This window comes from Macaca fascicularis, chromosome 5, assembly GCF_037993035.2.
Source record: "Macaca fascicularis isolate 582-1 chromosome 5, T2T-MFA8v1.1".
Lineage (NCBI taxonomy): Eukaryota > Metazoa > Chordata > Mammalia > Primates > Cercopithecidae > Macaca > Macaca fascicularis.
In genome coordinates, this window is record NC_088379.1 from 150,337,647 (window position 1) to 150,355,620 (window position 17,974).

Consider the following 17,974-nt stretch of genomic DNA (forward strand, 5'->3'; position numbering starts at 1 on the left):
TAGTGAACTAAGGGACATCAGAGTATCTAAATACTACAAAGTAGGATTGAAGACTGTTGATAGTTAATGTCTGTCCACTGAAAACGCTATTCGGGAGGGAGAAATTTTCTGGGAGAAGATTGTCAGGAGGAAAGAATACATTAATACAAATACACAGGGGAGAAAGCTTATGTAATGGAGGGCTCCAGTCTAAGTCCCTTTAAGCTAAATTGAGCCAAGAGCATTGTCTTACTGATGAATATTCCTTTGTAGAGGAAATAGAGATCTTTGAGAAGTGGAAGTAAACCTCAATTTTCTGGGCCTGATGCCAGATATTCTAGCACATTAAAGATGACAGACAAAGGAGATGACACCTTAAGATTTATTCCAGATTGTATATTTTCCTCCATTTGTGGGTTAGATTGTATATTTTTCTCCTTTTGTGGGTCGAGAAAGTAATAGAAAATGTGGGGAAAGAAAGTTTCTGCTGTTCTCTCTATAATTTTAGGAGCTACACTATCTGGGAAGCTGGGGGTCTAACTAATCCTGTGATATCTAGACTAAGTAAGAAGAAATGGGTGGATCTCCAGGTAAAGGAAGATGGTAAGATGTATCTTGTCCAAGGGTTCTTGTAGCTGAGTATACACTAATAGTTGATTACCTCAAAGAGTAACTGAAAGGGCCAGGGTAGCTCTACTTACTGGGAAAGAGGGACATTTTATATTTGATTTGAAATGTTTGTTATACTGTCAGAAAATGCTATTGTTACAGATTTTCTGGGACTCTATACTACATTTTCCCCATTCTAATGGTGAGAATGACCTAGTAAGTCAACTGTATCTTGCCATTTATAATTTGGGAAGAGTTTTGAAAAGGCACAGGGTAGCTCTGGTCTACAAAGGTTATACCTCATTCAGAAAAAAATTGGAGGCACCCAGGTGCAGTGACTCACACCTGTAATCCCAGCACTTTGGGAGGTCAAGGAGGGTGGATCACCTGAGGTGAGGAGTTTGAGCCCAGCCTGGCCAACATGGTGAAACCTCGTCTCTACTAAAAATACAAAAAATTAGCCAGGTGTGTAATCCCAGCTACTTGGGAGGCTGAGGCAGGAGAATTCCTTGAACCCAGGTTCAAGAGGTTACAGTGAGCTGAGATTGCACCCCTGTACTCCAGCCTGGGCAACACAGCAAGACTCCATCTCAAAAAAAGGAAAAGAAAAAGAAAAAATTTGAGGCTTTTCTGCAACAGCAGGCATTTCTTTTCTCTCTCTTTATTTTTTATTTATTTATTTATTTTTGAGACATGGTCTTGCCCTGTCACCCAAGCTAGAGTACAGTGACATGATTATAGCTCACTATAGTCTCAAACTCCTGGACTCAAGTAATCTTCTTGCCTCAGCTTCCCAAAGTGGTTGGGATTATAAGTGTCAGCCACCACTCCTGGTTAACTATAGGAATTTCAAAGCATAGGAGTTTGAAAGACTGAAATAGCTATGGGCTTCAAAAATCATGTGTGGGAAAACAAACACAGTTAGAAAATTTACTTATGCAGGGCTGGGTTCTCACTACTGTAAAAAAGTAGAGGTAAAATTTAACAGATAATAATGTTCTACAGTTTCTGTGCATTTCCTTTTTAATGAAAATACTATTGAGGTGTCTGCAAAGCAATTTTGATAATAGAATAACAGGTAGTGAGATCATTTTATACAATTAGCATAACTGACATTAAGGAAATGTAGATGGCACCAAGTGCAGGGGCTCACACCTGTTATCCTAGCACTTCAAGATTGTCTGAGGCCAGGAGTTCAACACAGTGAGACTCCGCAAAAATAAAGTAAAAAATTAGCTGGGCATGGTGGCACACACCTGTAGCCCTAGCTATTCAGGAGGCTGAGGCAGGAGGATCACTTAAGCCCAGGAGTTGAAGGTTACAGTGAGCTATGATCATGCCAATGCACTCTAGCCTGGGCGACAGAGTGAGATCTTAAAGAAAGGAACACAGAGAAAGACAGCGAGAAAGACAGAAGGAAAGAGGGAAGGGAAGGGAAGGGAAGGGAAGGGAAGGGAAGGGAAGGGAAGGGAAGGGAAGGGGGAAGGGGGAAGGGGGAAGGGGGAAGGGGGAAGGGGGAAGGGAAGGGGAGGGGAGGGAAGGGAAGGGAAGGGAGGAAGGGAGGAAGGAGGGAGGGAGGAAAGGAGGGAGGAAGGGAGGAAGAAAAAAGGGAAGGAGGGAGGGAGGGGGGAGGAGGGGAGGGAGGGAGGGGGGAGGAGGGGAGGGAGGGAGGGGGGAGGAGGGGAGGGAGGGAGGGAGGGAGGGGAAGGAAGAATGACCCATAGTTATCTTATGCGTGTCTTTCTCCAGATGTAGAATCAGTCATTTCTCCAAAATGTTTTAGTTTCTTTAAATGGGGAATGTTATTTAGAGGTCACAATCTGGGTGTGAAAGACGTTCACTGCTATTGCATTGGTAATTGTTTGTAAAACTTTTTCTTCAAAAGAGCCAGGGAATATGTATTTTTAGACAAAGCACATCATGAGTTCATACTGATATTCTCAGTTCAAAATTAAGGTTAAAGTAGTTTTAATTAAACTGTTTAAATTTATATTTCTATTGCTTTTCTTTTATGTGGAAAAGCTTGGTTGATGACAATGTTAAAGTAATTACTTTTTATTACCCCGTCATATGTTGCTAATGATATGGATACATTCTGAGAAATGCATTGTTAGGTGATTTCATTGTTGTGTGAACATCATAGACTGTACTTACACAAACCCAGATGGTATAGCCTACTACACACTTAGGCTATATGCTGTAGCCTATTGTTCCTAGGCTATAAATCTATATAGCATGTTACTGTACTGAATACTGGAAAAGGTCCAGTAAAAATACAATAGGAAAAATATTTCCCTCACTGGCATCCTGGACATGAGTTGTCTCCAGGAGCACTCAGGCCAGTGGACAGTGAGGGTGCAAGTTACAATTTGGATACAAAACCATTTTTCTAGCTCACCTTAGAGAAGACTGTTGACACACTAATTGGAATGGTTCCAATAGTCTACCTAGCAAGACACTTCAGATTCAAAGAATTTCCTTTGTAAAAGCAAGGGAGGCATCACAGTTTTCCATTTACATCAACAACTTCAAGTTCTAACCATGGAAAATTCAGAGAAGACTGAAGTGGTTCTCCTAGCTGTAGCTCCATCAGTCCTATCACCAACAGGCACCTCAGGTTGTTTGAGCTGGCCAAGGACTATATGAATGGAACACGAAGATATAGAATTGTCAAAGGCATGATCTTTCCTGTTGGTGATGCTTATAAGAAGAAGGGACTCATTCCTGCCCATCACTGGGTCATCATAGCCGAACTTGCCACCAAGAATTCCAAATGAGTGGAAGTTGATACATGGGAAAGTCTTCAGAAAAAGTGAAAAGAGACTGTTATGGTGCTAAAACACCATTAGGAGAAACTGGAGGCTAGTAACTGTGATCACCAGCAGAACTCACCTACGCCAGAAAGGCTGGATGGAAGAGGAGATGAACTGAACAAAGACAAGGTTCTAGTCAAAAAAAAAAAAAAAAAAAAAAAAATCCCTAGAGCCAAAATCAAAAGGTGCACCAAAGGTCAAGTTGCTGTGTGGGGCAGATTTACTGGAGTGCTTTGGTGTTCCTAATTTGTGGAAAAGTGAAGACATCACCCAAATTGTGGTCGACTATGGGCTCATATGTATTACTCGGGCTGGAAATGATGCTCAGAAATTCATCCATGACTCTGATGTGCTATGGAAACACCAGAGCAACATTAATGTGGTGAATGAATGGATCACTAATGATAGCTCATCCACAAAAATCCGGAGAGCCCTTAGAAGGGGCAGAGGGTTCGCTACTTGCTACCAGATCTTGTTCAAGAATGCACTGAAAAGCATAATTTGTACAGCTCTGAGAGTGAAGACAGGAATGCTATGGTCATCCTGGCCCCTTTGTAGAGAAATACTGCAGAAGCTAAGGCATAGAAATCCTCCAGCATGATGCTTTGCACTTCCCTTTTGAGTATTTGCAACAATCTGGGTGTTAGTGACAGGAAAAAGAAATTGTGATCCTGTTGCTTAAACTAAAGCTTGTAAGTTTAGTAAAAATCAGTGGTAAGGTAAAATCAGCATCTTTTCTTTTTTTAATTTTTACCAGAAGGTGCTAAGATGAATGTTTTCTGTATTTTTTTTTTTCAGACAGAGTTTCACTCCGTCACCCAGGCTGGAGTACAGCGGCATGATCTTGGCTCACTGCAACCTCCGCCTCCCAGGTTCAAGCAATTCTCGTGCCTCAGCCCCCTGAGTAGCTGGGGCTACAGGCATGCGCCACCATGCTGGCTAATTTTTTGAATTTTTAGTAGAGATGGGTTTTCACCATGTTGGCCAGGCTGGTCTTGAACTCCTGACCTCAGGTGATCCGCCCACCTCAACCTCCCAAAGTGCTGGGATTATAGGCATGAGCCACCACACCCAGGCTGTTTGGTCTTTTAAAAAATATATATGTATATATAAATCTCTTTATTTTTCAAACAAGAGATTGGCAGCACACTAAAACCAGAAGAATTTTCTGTGAAACTAACTACAAATAAGCAGTCAAAAAGTACATCCTAGCTCTACCACATAAAAGAAGCAAAGTGTGAAAAGCAAAAGTTCATTTAAAATTCTAACTAAGAGATTTTTGGGTTTCAAGATGGCCGAATAGGAACAGCTCCAGTCTACAGCTCCCAGCATGAGCAATGCAGAAGATGGATGATTTCTGCATTTCCAACTGAGGTACCGGGTTCATCTCACTGGGGCTTGTTGGACAGTGGGTGCAGCCCACAGAGTGTGAGCCGAAGGAGGGTGGGGCATCGCCTCACCCGGGAAGCACAAGGGGTCAGGGAATTCCCTTTTCTAGCCAAGAGAAGCTATGACAGATGGTACCTGGAAAATTGGAACACTCTCACCCTAATACTGCGCTTTTCCAATGGTCTTAGCAAACGGCGCACCAGGAGATTATGTCCTGCGCCTGGCTCAGAGGGTCCCACACCCACGGAGCCTTGCTCACTGCTAGCACAGCAGTCTGAGATCAAACTGCAAGGTGGCAGTGAGGTCGGGGGAGGAGTGTCCACCATTGCTGAGGTTTGAGTAGGTAAACAAAGCAGCCAGGAAGCTCAAACTGGACGGAGACCACCACAGCCCAAGGAGGCCTGCCTGCCTCTGCAGACTCCACCTCTAGGGGCAGGGCATAGCTGAACAAAAGGCAGCAGAAACTTCTGCAGACTTAAATGTCCCTGTCTGACAGCTTTGAAGAGAGTAGTGGTTCTCTCAGTATGGAGTTTGAGATCTGAGAACAGACAGTCTGCCTCCTCAAGTGGGTCCCTTACCCACGAGTAGCCTAACTGGGAGTCACCTCCCAGTAGGGGCCAAATGACACCTCATACATACAGCCAGATGCCCCTCTGAGATGAAGCTTCCAGAGGAAAGATCAGGCAGCAACATTTGCTGTTCTGCAATATTTGCTGTTCTGCAGCCCCCGCTGGTGATACCCAGGCAAAAAGGGTGTGGAGTGGACCTCCAGCAAACTCCAACAGACCTGCAGCAGAGGGTCCTGACTGTTAGAAGGAAAACTAACAAACAGAAAGGACATCCACACCAAAACCCCATCTGTAAGTCACCATCATCAAAGACCAAAGGTAGATGAAACCACAAAAATGGGGAGAACCAGAGCAGAAAAGCTGAAAATTCAAAAATCAGAGTGCCTCTTCTCCTTCAAAGGAATGCAGCTCCTCATGAGCAATGGAACAAAGCTGGATGGGGAATGACTTTGATGAGCTGACAGAAGTAGCCTTCAGATGATCGGTAGTAACAAACTTCTCTGAGCTAAAGGAGGATGTTCGAACCCATCACAAAGAAGCTAAAAACCTTGAAAAAAGATTAGAGAAATGGCTAACTAGAATAGCATAAAGAAGACATTAAATGACCTGATGGAGCCAAAAACCATAGCACGAGAACTACGTGACAAATGCACAAGCTTCAGTAGCCGATTTGATCAAGTGGAAGAAAGGGTATCAGTGATTGAAGACCAAATGAATGAAATGAAGTGAGAAGAGAAGTTGAGAGAAAAAAAGAGTAAGAAGAAATGAACAGGCCGGGCGTGGTGGCTCACGCCTGTAATCCCAGCACTTTGGGAGGCCGAGGCGGGCGGATCACAAGGTCAGGAGATCGAGACCATGGTGAAACCCCGTCTCTACTAAAAATAGAAAAAATTAGCCAGGCGCAGGGGCGGGCGCCTGTAGTCCCAGCTACTCGGGAGGCTGAGGCAGGAGAATGGCGTGAACCCGGGAGGCGGAGCTTGCAGTGAGCCGAGATTGCGCCACTGCACTCCAGCCTGGGCGACAGAGCGAGACTCCGTCTCAAAAAAAAAAAAAAAAAAAAAAAAAAGGAAGAAATGAACAAAGCCTCCAAGAAATATGGGACTATGTGAAAAGACCAAATCTACGTCTGATTGGTGTACCTGAAAATGACAGGGAGAATGGAACCAACTTGGAGCCACTCTTCAGGATATTACTGGAGAACTTCCCCAACCTAGCAAGGCAGGCCAATATTCAAATTCAGGAAATACCAAGAATGCCACAAAGATAGTCCTTGAGAAGAGCAACTCCAAGACACATAATTGTCAGATTCACCAAAGACGAAATGAAGGAAAAAATGTTAAGGGCAGCCAGAGAGAAAGGTCGGGTTATCCACAAAGGGAAGCCCATCAGACTAACAGTGGATCTCTCAGCAGAAACTCTACCAGCCAGAAGAGAGTCGGGGCCAATATTCAACATTCTTAAAGAAAAGAATTTTCAACCCAGAATTTCATATCCAGCCAAACTAAGCTTCATAAGTGAAGGAGAAATAAAATCCTTTACAGATAAGCAAATGCTGAGAGATTTTGTCACCACCAGGTCTGCCTTACAAGAGCTCCTGAAGGAAGCACTAAACATGGAAAGGAAAAACTGGTAACAGTCACTGCAAAAACACGCCAAATTGTAAAGACCATCGATGCTAGGAAGAAACTGCATCAACTAATGAGCAAAATAACCAGCTAACATCATAATGACAGGATCAAATTCACATATAACAATATTACCCTTAAATATAAATGGGCAAATGCTCCAATTAAAAGACACAGACTGGCAAATTGGATCAAGAGTCAAGACCCATCCGTGTGTTGTATTCAGTAGACGCATCTCATGTGCCAAGAAACACATATGCTCAAAATAAAGGGATGCAGGTAGATCTACCAAGCAAATGGAAAAAAAAAAAAAAAGAGGGGTCACAATCCTAGTCTCTGATAAAACAGACTTTAAACCAACACAGATCAAAAGAGACAAAGAAGGCCATTACATAACGGTAAAGGGATCAATTCAACAAGAAGAGCTAACTAGCCTAAATATATATGCACCCAATACAGGAGCACCCAGATTCACAAAGCAAGTCCTTAGAGACCTACAAAGAGACTTAGACTCCCACACAATAATAATGGGAGACTTTAACACCCCACTGTCAACATTAGACAGATTAACGAGACAGAAACTTAACAAGGATATCCAAGACTTCAACTCAACTCTGCACCAAGCGGACCTAATAGACATCTACAGAACTCTCCACCCCAAATCAATAGAAAATACATTCTTCTCAGTATCACATCGCACTTATTCCAAAATTGATCACATAATTGGAAGTAAAGCACCGCTCAGCAAATGTAAAAGAACAGAAATCACAACAAACTGTCTCTCAGACCACAGTGCAATCAAATTAGAACTCCAGATAAAGAAACTCATGCAAAACCACACAACTACATGGAAACTGAACACACTGCTCCTGAGTAACTACTAGGTGCATAACGAAATGAAGGCAGAAATAAAGAAGTTCTTTGAAACCAATGAGAACAAAGACACAATGTACCAGAATCTCTGGGACACATTTAAAGCAGTGTGTAGAGGGAAATTTATAGCACTAAATGCCCACAAGAGAAAGCAGGAAAGATCTAAAATTGACACCCTAACATCACAATTAAAAGAACTAGAGAAGCAAGAGCAAACACATTCAAAAGCTGGTAAAAGGCAAGAAATAACTAAGATCAGAGCAGAACTGAAGGAAATAGAGACACAAAAAACCCTTGAAAACATCAATGAATCCAGGAGCTGTTTTTTTGGAAAAATCAACAAAATTGATAGCCCGCTAGCAAGACTAATAAAGAAGAAAAGAGAGAAGAATCAAATAGATGCAATAAAAATGATAAAGGGGATATCACCACCGATCTCCCAGAAATACAAACTACCATCAGAGAATACTATAAACACCTCTATGCAAATAAACTAGAAAATCTAGAAGACATGGATAAATTCCTGGACATATATACCCTCCCAAGACTAAACCAGGAAGACGTTGAATCCCTGAATAGACCAATAACAGGCTCTGAAATTGAGGCAACAATTAATAGCCTACCAACCAAAAAAAGTCCAGGACCAGACGGATTCACAGCCGAATTCTACCAGAGGTACAAGGAGGAGCTGGTACCATTCCTTCTGAAACTATTCCAATCAATAGAAAAAGAGGGAATCCTCCCTAACTCATTTGATGAGGCCAGCATCATCCTGATACCAAAGCCTGGCAGAGACACACACAAAAAAGAGAATTTTACACCAATATCCCTGATGAACATCGATGCAAAAATCCTCAATAAAATAGTGGCAAACCGAATCCAGCAGCACTTCAAAAAGCTAATCCACCACTATCAAGTTGGCTTCATCCCTGGGATGCAAGGCTGCTTCAACATATGCAAATCAATAAATGTAATCCATCATATAAACAGAATCAAATCTGCACAACTACATGGAAACTGAACAACTTGCTCCTGAATGACTACTGGGTAAATAACAAAATGAAGGCAGATGTTCTTTGAAACTAATGAGAACAAAGACACAATGTACCAGAATCTCTGGGACACATTTAAAGCAGTGTGTAGAGGGATATTTACAGCACTAAATGCCCACAAGAGAAAGCAGGAAACACCTAAAATTGACACCCTAACATCACAATTAAAAGAACTAGAGAAGCAAGAGCAAACTAATTCAAAAGCTAGCAGAAGGCAAAAAATAACTAAGATCAGAGCAGAACTGAAGGAGACAGAGACACAATAACCCTTCAAAAAAATCAATGAATGCAGAAGCTGGCTTTTTGAAATGATCAACAAAATTAATAGATTGCTAGTAAGACTAATAAAGAAGAAAAGAGAGAAGAATTAAATAGATGCAATAAAAATGATAAAGGGGATATCACCACCAATCCCACAGAAATACAAACTACCACCAGAGAATACTATAAACACTTTTACGCAAATAAACTAGAAAATATGGAAGAAATGGATACATTCCTGGACACATACACCCTCCCAAGACTAAACTGGGAACAAGTTGAATCTCTGAATAGATCAATAAGAGGCTCTGAAATTGAGGCAATAATTAATAGCCTACCAACCAAAAAAAATCCAGGACCAGACGAATTCACAGCGAATTCTACCAGAGGTACAAAGAGGAGCTGGTACCAATCCTTCTGAAACTATTCCAATCAATAGAAAAAGAGGGAATCCTCCCTAACTCATTTGATGAGGCCAGCATCATCCTGATACCAAAACCTGGCAGAGGCACAACAAAAAAAGAGAATTTTAGACCAATATCCCTGATGAACATTAATGTGAAAATCCTCAATAAAATACTGGCAGACTGAATCCAGCAGCACAACAAAAAGCTTATCCACCATGATCAAGTTGGCTTCATCCCTGGGATGCAAGGCTGCTTCAACATACGCAAATCAATAAACATAATCCATCAAATAAACAGAAACAATGACAAAAACCATGATTATCTCAATAGATGCAGAAAAGGCCTTCGACAAAATTCAACAGCCCTTCATGCTAAAAACTCTCAATAAGCTACGTATTGATGGGACGTATCTCAAAATAATAAGAGTTATTTATGACAAACCCACAGCCAATATCATACTGAATGGGAAGAAACTGGAAGCATTCCCTTTGAAAACTGGCACAAGACAGGGATGCCCTCTTGCACCACTCCTATTCAACATAGTGTTGGAAGTTCTGGCTAGGACATCAGGCAGGAGAAAGAAATAAAGGGTATTCATTTAGGAAAAGAGGAAGTCAAATTGTCCCTGTTTGCAGATGACATGATTGTGTATTTAGAAAACCCGATCGTCTCAGCCTAAAATCTCCTTAAGCTGATAAGCAACTTCAGCAAAGTCTCAGGATACAAAATCAATGTGCAAAAATCACAAGCATTCCTATACACCAATAAAAGACAAACAGAGAGCCAAATCATGAGTGAACTCCCATTCACAATTACTTCAAAGAGCATAAAATACCTAGGAATCCAACTTACAAGGGATGTGAAAGACCTCTTCAAAGAGAACTACAAACCACTGCCCAAAGAAATAAAAGGACACAAACAAATGGAAGAACATTCCATGCTCATGGATAGGAAGAATCAATATTGTGAAAATGGTCATACTGCCTAAAGTAATTTATAGATTCAATGCCATCCCCGTCAAGCTACCAATGACTTTCTTCACAGAATTGGAAAAAACTACTTTAAAGTTCATATGGAACCAAAAAAGAGCCTGCATTGCCAAGACAATCCTAAGCCAAAAGAACAAAGCTGGAGGCATTATGCTACTTGACTTCAAACTATACTATAAGGTGACAGTAACCAAAACAGCATGGTACTGGGTACCAAAACAGAGATATAGACCAATGGAACAGAACAGAGCCCTCAGAAATAATACCACACATCTACAACCATCTGACCTTTGACAAACCTGACAAAAACAAGAACTGGGGAAAGGATTCTCTATTTAATAAATGGTACTGGGAAAACTGGCTAGGCATATATAGAAAGCTGAAACTGGATCCCTTCCTTACACCTAATACAAAAATTCATTCAAGATGGATTAAAGACTCAAATGTTAGACATAAAACCATAAAAACCCTAGAAGAAAACCTAGGCAATACCATTCAGGACACAGGCATGGCCAAGTACTTCATGTCTAAAACACCAAAAGCAATGGCAACAAAAGCCAAAATAGACAAATGGGATCGAATTAAATGAGGAGCTTCTGCACAGCAAAAGAAACCGCCATCAGAATGAACAGGCAACAGACAGAACCACAGAAAACTTTTACCATCTACACATCTGACAAAGGGCTAATATCCAGAATCTACAAAGAACTCAAACAAATTTACAAGAAAAAAATCAAACAACCCCATCAAAAAGTCGGAAAAGGATATGAACAGACACTTCTCAAAAGAAGACAGTTATGCAGCCAACAGACACATGAAAAAACAGTCATCACTGGCCATCAGAGAAATGCAAATCAAAACCACAATGAGATACCATCTCACACCAGTTAGAATGGCAATCATTAAAAAGTCAGGAAACAACAGGTGCTGGAGAGGATGTGGAGAAATAGGAATGCTTTTACACTGTTGGTTGGACTATAAACTAGTTCAACTGTTGTGAAAGACAGTGTGGTGATTCCTCAAGGATCTAGAACTAGAAATACCATTTGACACAGCCATCCCATTACAGGGTATATACCCAAAGGATTATAAATCATGCTGCTATAAAGACATGCACATGTATGTTTACTGCAGTACTATTCACAATAGCAAAAACTTGGAACCAACCCAAATGTCCATCAATGATAGACTGGATTAAGAAAATGTGGCACATATACACCATGGAATACTATGTAGCCATAAAAAAGGATGAGTTCATATCCTTTGCAGGGACATGGATGAAGCTGGAAACCATCACTGTGAGCAAACTATCGCAAGGACGGAAAACCATACACTGCATGTTCTCACTCATAGGTGGGAATTGAACAATGAGAACACTTGGACACAGGGTGGGGAACATCACACACTGGGGTGTGTCGTGGGGTAGGGTTAGCGGGAGGGATAGCATTAGGTGATATACCTAATGTAAATGACGAGTTAATGGGTGCAGCACACCAACATGGCACATATATACCTAGGTAACAAACCTGCACGTTGTGCACATGTACCCTAGAACTTAAAGTATAATAATAAATAAAATAAAATAAAATTCTAACTTTGGTTATTAAGTGAATTGACATTTTATGCACGCCTGTTGGTGGGTAATCTGCAGCCAGGTTAGTCAAACGAAGGAATTCTTAACGTGGTGATCTTGTAAAATGCACCATTGATAAATCACCTCTAGTTACACAAAAATAAAGATTGTTCAATCTTGGCAGAAATCAAGGCCTGGCAGAAACATTGTACCAATAGTTAGTTCTCTGTGGCACACATCAGAATTGCCAACTCAACTTTGGCAAGACCTATCTCCCTTGAGCTCCACCTTTGGAGGTTAAGGAGTGAGGTCCAAGCCCTCATATGTTTAGAAACATACACAGATATTTCTGATGCCCATGAGAGGTAGAGAGCTGCTGCCTTACACTTTATACACATTCACTTAGCCTTGTTGTGGATCATGATCTCACTCTGTCACTCAGGCTGGAGTGCAGTGGCATGATCTTGGCTTACTGCAACCTCTGCCTTCCAGGTTCAAGCAATTCTCATGTCTCAGCCTCCCAAGTAGTTGGGATTACAGGGGCAAGCCACCACACCAGGCTAATTTTTATACTTTTAGTAGAGATGGGATTTCGCCATGTTGGCCAGGCTGGTCTCGAACTCCTGACCTCAAGTGATCCACCCACCTCGGCCTCCCAAAGTGCTGGGATTACAGGCGTGAGCCACCATGCCTGGCCATCATCTGCCCTCTATTTTCAGGAGCAACTTCAGAGATGACATATTGCTACCTCGAATTGAGAGAACCACAGAGAATGAGGGGTCGTATTCAAGGAATTTATAAGTCTGAATGTTCTTAGCCTTTATTGATAGCTGAATCAGCAGATCTGAGTGGACTTCTCTCACACTGTTATGCTTTCCTACTTAGAAGTACCCGTGGCCTGCTCACCTGTGACTCTACTGACCTCAGGACCTCACTGGTCAAGGCATGTAGGGACCCTGGTAGGAGCCTTGGTAATGGTGAAATGATCCTATCGTTACACTATTTATGGAGCAACAACTTTATACAGAGAATGAGCTGCTTGGCTTTTTCTCCCAGTGCCCAGGATGCTGCTGATGCGGCCGTGTAATAGCATAATTTTGGCTGTCCTCAAGGACAGAACTTCCCCTTGGAATAATGGAAATTAGAACAATGTACTTCACAGGGGAATAAATATTAATGACTGCTATGACTTTCCTTAAGGAAGAAGAAAATATGCCATTGTTGGTTCCCTCTCGCATCATTTCCATAATTTGCTTTTGTACTGTGAATTTAGAGGAAATGAGTGATGCTGGTGTTTTGTTTCGCTTGTTTGTTTGATGCTGGGGTTTTATGTGTTGTACACTTTTTACCCCTTACATTGTGTCATTTAAATGCAACAAACCTGCAGTAAAAGTCCTTTATTGGCATCTTCATTCAGATGAAAAATAAAATAAAATAGGAAAGATTTTTAAATGGTACACTTGTATAGGGGCATTTACCATGAATGGAGCTTGTAGGACTGGAAATTGCTCTGTGTGAGTCAGAGAGTAAGTGGTGGGTGAATGTGAAGGCCTAGGACATTACTATACACTACTGTAGACTTATAAACACTGCACACTTACGCTACACTGAATTTATATAATAAAGGCTATCTTCAATAATAAATTAACCTTAACTTACTGTAACTTTTCGATTTTATAAACTTTTAAATTTTTTAACTTTTGAGTTATTTCATAATCACTTAGCTTAAAATACAAGCACATTGTACAATTGTACAAAAATATTTTTTCTTTCTATTATTAGTATTCCACAAAGTTTTTCTATTTTTAAATTTTTTAATATTTTTCTTTTTGCTTTTTAATTGTTTTATTGTTAAAAACTAAGACACAGACACACACATCAACCTAGGCCTGCACAGGATAAGGATCAATATCACTGCTTCCCACTGTCACATCTTGCCCCACTGGAAAATCTTCGCGATGACATGCATGGAGCTGTCACCTCCTATGATAACAATACCTTCTTCTGGAATACCTCCTGAAGGACCTGCCTGAGATTGCTTTACAGTTAACTTTTCTTTAATAAGTAGAAGAACTACACTCTAAAATAATGATACAAAATATAGTTAGCAAACACATAAACCAGTGACATAGTCATTTATTATCATGTATTATGTACTGTACATAATTGTATGTGCTATACTTTTATGTAACTGGCAGTACAGCCAGTTTGTTAACACCAGCATCACCACAAACAGGAGTAATGAATCATGCTATGACATTATGATGGCAATGTCACTAGGTGACAGGAATTCCTCAGCTCCATTCTAATCTTATGTGGAACCACCATCATACAAGCAGTCCATCATTGACCAAAACATCACTATGTGTTGCATCACTGTATATCTTTATGATAATTTCAAATTTGAAATGCCAAATATTATTAATAATGATATGACTATGAAAGTTTTCTTTTCTTTTTTAGTTATTTTTGCCCTTCAATTATATTCCACCAAGGATTTACAGATTGTGGCTTTTCTTTTTTTTGAGATGTAGTCTCGCTCTGTCGCCCAGTCTGGAGTACAGTGGCACAATCTAGGCTCACTGCAACCTCCGCCCCTCCAGGTTTAAGCAATTCTCTGTCTCAGCCTCCGGAGTGGCTGGGATTACAGGCACATGCCACCACACCCGGCAAATTTTTTGCATTTTTAGTAGAGACGGGGTTTCACCATTTTGACCAGGCTGGTCTTGAACTCCTGACCTCGTGATCCACCTGCCTCAGCGTCCCAAAGTGCTGGGATTACAGGCGTGAGCCATCGTGCCCAGTCTTTTTTTTTTTTTTTTTTTTTTTTTTTTGAGATAGAGTCTCACTCTTGCCAGGCTGGAGGGCAGTGGTGCAATCTCAGCTCACTGTAACCTCTGCCTCCTGGGTTCAAGCGATTCTCCTGCTTCAGCCTCCTGAGTAGCTGGGACGACAGGTGCGCGCCACCACACCCAACTAATTTTTTTGTGTTTTTGGTAGAAACAGGGTTTCACTGTGTTAACCAGGATGGTCTCGATCTCCTGACCTCGTGATCTGCCTGCATTTTTTAAGTCATTTGAAATAATTCGTTTCTGTATCACAAGCTTGATTAACAGGTTGATTTGTTTTTTTATTTTAGTTTCTATTTATTTTAGTTTTATTCCTATTTTAGTTTCTATTTAGATTCTTTTACAAAATGACTTTCACTTTACAAGTAGGTAAAATATTTCTAGGGTTCAAAGTCAAATCCACAAAACATGGTATATTCAGAGAAATCTAGCTTCCATCCTGTTTTCTCTACCTTTTTTCCCCTCTACCCTCTATGTAACTGTAAAATATTTTTTTGTTTATCCTTCCATTATTTCTTTTATGATCAAACATGTATATGTTCATATCCCTCACCTTTTAAAAATAAATGATAACTTACAATACATATTTTTCTCTACTCAACTTTTTTCACTTAACAATATATACTGGCAATTACTCTGTGTAGCATATAGAAAACAGTCCTAACACTTTGTTATAGCTCCAAAGTACTCCATTGTGTTAATTCAGCTAGACCTCTAGGAACGGACAGTTGTGTTGTTTCCAGCCTTTGACAAAGCCAAGGTTTTTGAGAATGGAAGAATGACTAGCAGTGTTTAATGAATCTGAGCCATGCAATAGAATAAAGACAGAAAAGTATTTATTACATTTGGCAATACAAAGGTCAATGAAATTTTAACCAGGGAAAGACTGTATATATACAACCTACCCAGCAGTATGCAATGGCCCTGTCTTAGCAAGAATAGTTTCAGTGGCATGGAGCAGACAGAAGTTGGATTTTAGTGGGTTATGGGATGAATGTGACTCACGAAAATGAAGACAGTGGGGGCATAAACTACTCTTTCTGGAAGTGTGAATGAGAAGAGAAAAAGAAAATGGATAAAACTAGATAAATATTTAGGAACAAGAAGGGTTTTATTTTTGTGGCTCTGTTTTGTGTATTTATAAGTTGTGTGCATATGTGTATATTTTTAGGATGTTTACTGTTTGTGGGAAGGAGTCAATGGAGAGAAAGAGTTGAGACTACAGGAAAAGAAAGGTTGTTGCTGGTGAAGAAATTGTGCAATTCTTCATTTTTTGAAGAGAAGACTCCTGAGGTTATTGAGAGTATGGTTGAAAAATATAAAGGTGTCCACCCCCTAACATCATTCTCTGTTACATTACTCTGTTTTATTGTACTCATAGCTTAGATCTTGTGTTCCAGTGTTCATTGTTTCTCTCCTCAATTAAAATATCATTGCCAACTTAAAGTGGAAGCTTCTTGCTCATTGCAGTCATCCAGTGCTTAGAACTGTGCCCAGCACGCAGTAGGTACTCATTAAACATTAGCCAACTAAGTTAATATTGTTCTTTAACTGTCATCAGGACTTTCTATAGTAACGTTCCCATGTTTTTACTTACTATTTTGTCTCCTGTGATTTTACACAAAGCATTCCAACTTAGCCGTGGCTTTTGGGGACAATACAACCCATTTGAAATGGATACAATTTGAGCTTAAGCACCTTAAGAAGAAAACACAAACTTGGTTGGATGTGGTGGCCCACCTACATCTGAATCCCTCTGGGTTCTACCCAGCATTCTGGGAAGCCAAGGCTGAAGGATTGTTTGAGGCCAGGAGTTCAAGACCAGGAATATCCTATCTCCATTAAAAAAAAAAAAAAAAAAAAAAAGAGCTGATTGTGATGGCATGCACCTGCAGATCTAGAACTACTAGGGAGGCTGAAATGAGAGGATGGGCTCAAACTCAGGAGTTCGAGCCTGTAGTGAGATGTGATTGCACCACTTCACTCCAGCTTGGGAGACAGAGTAAGACCTCAAAATAAACAAATAAGAACAACTTCAGGAAGTCTTATTTAGGCAAAATGGAGCCTCCCTTGGTTAGCTGGGGAAAAAAGTGATCACCTTGTCTCAAATGGAAAAGCACAACATTAGCCTGTCTTTTGAAAGATTAGGTAACTAAGGGTATAAACTGATACAGAGTGGAATAATCTTTTGGGAAACCAGAAGAAGGGCATTTTCTCATGAGAGAGAGACCTTTTGTGATCCACAGTTATTGCCAATAAATTGCAGCCTGTGGCTGTTCCACTATGGTAGTATCCGAGACTTTTTAATTTAGAGGTAAAATATTAGCAAGCAAATTTGGCCACAGATCTAAGGCCAAATCTTCCAATCCACGTTTTAGATAATAAAGATCATATTTAGACTTTTATCTCTCTGACTTCTGATTTTTGTTTGTTTGTTTTGTTTTTTTGGGACAGGGTCTGCCACCTTGGCTAGAGTGCCCTGGTGCAATGATAGATCACTGTGGCCCTTAACTCCTGGGCTGAAGCAATCTTCCCGCCTTAGCCTCCCAAAGCGCTGGAATTACAGGCATGAGCCACTGTGCTGGGCCTGATTTTGGTCTTTATTTGGCTTCATACTTAGGAGAGCAAGCAGGTGTCATTTGTTGACCATCCTCTAAAAGCCCTCAATAGACAGTGTTCAAATATGTATAATTCAGCTGCATAGCCAAGCCTTTCAGACTGATCAATATGGATCATTTTTTTATTAAAGAGATTCTTCATCATAGCTACTACAGTTGGATAACACTAAAGGAAGTCATACAAAGCGAGATTTTTCAAAGAAACATCTAAGGTACATGTTGCAACTCTAACTGATACATACCTTTGTTTCCTGTGCTTCTTTTTGTACATCCTAAACACTATCTTGGAGGCAAGACCCCTTCAGTAGGTTCATGCTCACAAACCCTTGAGGCTTTCTTCTTAATTTCCAGCTCAGCTCCTAAAATCT

General features: G+C 40.6%; 1 pseudogene; it reads left to right on the top strand.

Annotated features, from left to right (window-relative positions):
* Positions 1-3,129: 3,129 nt before the first annotated feature.
* On the top strand, positions 3,130-4,243 carry LOC102143548 (nicotinamide/nicotinic acid mononucleotide adenylyltransferase 1-like; annotated as a pseudogene).
* The last annotated feature ends 13,731 nt before the right edge of the window (positions 4,244-17,974 follow it).